General features: G+C 38.1%; 1 non-coding gene across 1 annotated transcript; it reads left to right on the top strand.

Moving 5' to 3' along the window:
• Positions 1-1,162: 1,162 nt before the first annotated feature.
• Positions 1,163-1,224, top strand: LOC115031359. Its single transcript, XR_003837000.1, has one exon. It is a non-coding gene; the product is annotated as a U7 small nuclear RNA (small nuclear RNA).
• The last annotated feature ends 3,158 nt before the right edge of the window (positions 1,225-4,382 follow it).

The raw sequence follows: 4,382 nt of genomic DNA, 5'->3' as shown, positions 1-4,382 counted from the left end.
TATGAGTGTTTTGCCTGAATGTATGTATACACACTTGCTGAGTCTTGCCCAGGCAGAGAAGGGAAGGGAAGGGAACACATCACAAGGTTCCTGCTGGAGCAGCCAACATGGAGTGGGTTTCCACAAGTGTTGATGGTGCTAGGTGTAAGGCTTGTTTGGACAGTATAATAATGCATATATTTAACTTTATACATATATATATACATATATATATAAAGTTGTATACTATATAGTATTTACATATAATGTACACACACATATATACACATATACACACATATGTGTATATATATATGTATATACATATATATACATACAAACACATACATATTAAATATATGCTCCCCCACCAGGGGGAAAGTCTTCTCTGCCAAGGTTAATGACTCCATGATAATTAAGAACAGATCAATCCTAGGAAATGAGAATATGTCTCTGTGACACTGAGACTTTCAAGACAGCCCTTAAGGCTATGGCAAAGAACTCTGAAAAGTGGGTTCGAGAGTGTATAATTTTGCACCTATGCAAAATATAAGGATGTAACATGAATTTATGAGGGCCTTCATGAACCTAAAAGAGCAGAGGTAGCTGCACTAACGAGCCAGCTTGTCAGATGGATATGTTGTTGTTGTTGTTGTTTTTGAGACGAAGTTTCTCTGAGCAGCCTTATCAGAAGGATATTAAGGAGATAAAGAGACTAAGGGAAAGGTGACCTCAGGCCAAGATCCCACCCAGATAAACTTAGTGTTTATGCTTACAAAAGCAGATAGATTTCTGAGTTCAAGGTCAGCCTGGGATAGAGCGGCTTTAGGTCCAGGAATGGTGGGAGTGGTGATCTTAGGACAGGATCCCACTCAGCTAGCTTATTATTTATGCTTACAAAGGCACACAGATTTCTGAATTCGTTTGCTATGTTAAAAACAATGTATTTGCTGTTATATTTTAAGAATCAAGGGGCTAAGGTCATAAAATGCTGATTCATGGGATAATCAAAAGGAAACCTAGGGCAAATGACTGAATTGATATATACATCAAAGACTAGTCTTTGGTCTATAAAAGATGAACTGTCTGGAAAGTTATTGTAGTTCCTGTTTGGAATTTGTCTGGGAAGTTTTCTGACTTTGTTTGGAAAACCAAAAAAAAAAAAAAAAAAAACGAATTAGCGAGCTAACAGAGCTCTTTTAGAATTTTCCTAGCAAGTTTTCTGACTTTGGTCAGAAAACACGAGAAATTTTTTTAGCACTCTTTCTGACTTGGGTCAGAAAATAAATGAACTATCCAGAATGTGTTTAGAATTTTTCCTATCAAGAGAAAGCTGTCTTGAGCAGACTACAGAGCTGTCAGCTTACACTCATCACTGACTTCGAGGTTTTTTTCTTCCACCACTCCAAAACATTCCTCCCTCAGGATTCCCCTAACCAAGCCAAGGCTGGCCCTTGGCACACACTGTGAGTGTGCTTGGTGCCAGTGGTCAGAAGAGGGCATCGGAACGCCCGGAATTGAAATTATGGCTGATTGTGAGCCATCATGTGGATGCTGGGAATCAGTTCTGGGTAAAGATATGCTTTTAACAACTGAACCATCTCTCCAGTCTTCAACCAGGTATTAATAGTACATCGGCTAAAGTATGTCGTAGTCTGCAGCTATGAATAACCAAAGCAATGAGTACCATTTGAAGTTTAGCATAAATCTTTGCTGTAATTTGCTCAATACTTGTCACATATTAGGTGCTTAGGGGTGCTTTAGAAAGGATAAATAAAGAATAATAATCTTTAAACATTTTTAAAGCTGAAAAGCAGAACTTAATAAAGCATATGCCTCACAGAATTCATTATCTCCAGCGCACACCACTTCTAATGTAAATGTGGTGCCTAAGCGGTCTCCTGAGCAGAAAACTTCAGCAAGATGGCATGACTCCTTGGCTGGCTCTGCCACTTTTCTGCTGATGTTTTTCTTCCTTCTTAAGCTTTTCTTTCTCCAATATCTATCACTCCCCAAAGATATGCAATTTTCTGCTTCCTTATTTCCCCTTAGAACAGCTGATGCAAGTTGATGTTATTATAAACAAACAGCTTTACAAGTAATTTCAGTGATAAGAAATCCAGCAAAAAGCAATAAAAGAACCCTTCCTAAGCTTCCAGATCTGCTATTTCAAGACAGAAGTTACAGTTCCCAAAGCCTGGCTCTTCACAGAATTGTCTTGAGAGTCCATGGCCCCAAGTTACACTCTTAATTCCTCAAAGCTGAAGTGTGTTCCCTCTAAAGATTTTTGCTAATAAAAGTGCAAAATGCCTGTTTATACAAAGAAAAACTGTTGAGTTTGAAACTTTCAGGGTATTTCCTAAGGTACCAATTTGTTTAAAAGGCAAACCTGGAGGAGGACTAATTTGTAAACCAAAGCTGATTGACTGTTGGTGTTCAATGTTTACCCATCACAGTCTTACACTTTGATATTGCTCTCACTAAACAATAGTAACAAGACTGATGCATTGTGCAAGGAGAGGAGAATGGTTCTTCTTTAACAATCAGATGCTGTCCCAGGAGTTGACTTCAGCGATACATATGACCAGGAGTGTCAGGAAGTTGTCAGCTCAACAGAACTCCATTTCTAGGGTATAGTCTTGCTTGCAGGGACTCAGCATATTATCCAGAGCTCAGTGTGCAATGTTTATTCCTTCTGAGAAAAAAAAAAGTTAATGTGGGTGCGTGTGTGTATCCCTGAAAGTTAATAGGTTGAGTGAATGGAAGTGTTGGGAGCTTTCTTTCAGTAAAATAAGCATGCCACCATTTCAGAAGAAAAGCAGTAGGCAATTTCTCATGCATACAATAAGAGTTGAAAGGACCATAGCATTTAATAATGTTTTTAGCACACTACAAACGCAGATCAGGATTGATAAATGCTTCCTCTCTCGCTCTGTTCATTCCCTTGTCTCCAGTTCCATGTGGGTGATGGGATAATAACTCACATAGACCAAGTGGTCTGAAGGCCTGCTCCTCCAGTCACATGTAGTTTCATCATCTTCTCTGGTTCAGGAAGTGACTTCTGAGTTGTCCACATGGCCCAGCAGGAAAGTAGACCTGTATTCCTGTGGGATCTACATTCGGGATCTAGATATGATGGGAATGTTTGCTCAGCCTTCTCAGCTCTCCCTCACCCTAAATTGTAAATCTTGCTCACCAATTCTAGAAATCCGCTGTGTTACAACTTCAAGCACCAGTAACTAAGTGGACTGTTCACTGCTGGGAATGAGTAAACCAAACTTTCAATCAGTCAAGGTTCTGGGAGATGAAGTAGACAATGAACAAAGATAAAAGAGTTAACAGGAAAGGTCATTATTCTGTGTCTGTAATGGATTACAAGCAGATGTGGAAGCTACATTTGAAGATTAGAACATTAAAATGATGACAAAGAAAAAAAGGAAACAAAGTAATGAAAATAAACTGTCATGTGAGGACAACAGAATGACTCACAACTGTAGGAAAAGCAAGCCACTGCAATATAAGATGAATTTGCAAAGCATTCAATACGTGAAACACTAAAGCAAGACACGGTGGCACATACCTGTAATCTTACCATGAGGTAGGAAGATATCAAATTCAAGGCTACAATAACAATATTGTGAGACCCTAACTCAGAAAGGATGTGAAGCACATTCTTCATGAGGCAATAGAGACAATAAACGTCTAATATGGAAATAATTTCGGTATGAGAAGGAAGATCAAATACACAAGAGAAAACAAAAAGGGAAATTTAAGAAAATAATTTAAATATTTGAAGTGTATTATTAAAAATTTAATAAAATTTTTTAACAATTACTTATTAAGTACTTGAAGAAATAAAAAAAAAAATAGGAGACTGTCCCATCTTCTACATCAGATAGGAAAGTAATATCTATTTCAGACACATATTAGCAAATACTTTCTAATCCATATGTTGTAAGGTCACACACAGAGATCTTATATTTAGCTGTGACATATTTATAATTCCTTTCAGGGGACATTAAGAAGTGAGAAAGTAATGGGGGTGATGTCTGCAGGTTCTTAGCAGAAAAGAGTAATTTGACATAATCAAGGCACTCACAAGCCATTTCCAGCTATCTTGTAGGTTGTCCTAATACTGAAACTAAAAAGTGAAATAATTGTCTTCTATATCTTTCCTTTAAGTAAAAGTAGTTATAAGACCTGACTGAATCCAGGCGTGGTGGCTCACACCTTTAATCCCAGCACTTGGGAGGGCAGAGGCAGGCGGATTTCTGAGTTNAGTGAGTTCCAGGACAGCCAGGGCTACACAGAGAAACCCTGTCTCAAAAAACAAAACAACAACAACAAAAAACCAAAAAACCAAACAAAACAAAACGACCTGACTGTTGTCCAGCAGAAGAAAA

Source organism: Mus caroli, chromosome 6 (genome assembly GCF_900094665.2).
Source record: "Mus caroli chromosome 6, CAROLI_EIJ_v1.1, whole genome shotgun sequence".
NCBI lineage: Eukaryota > Metazoa > Chordata > Mammalia > Rodentia > Muridae > Mus > Mus caroli.
Note: the sequence above shows the minus strand (reverse complement) of the source record. Positions and strands in the feature narration are given on the sequence as shown.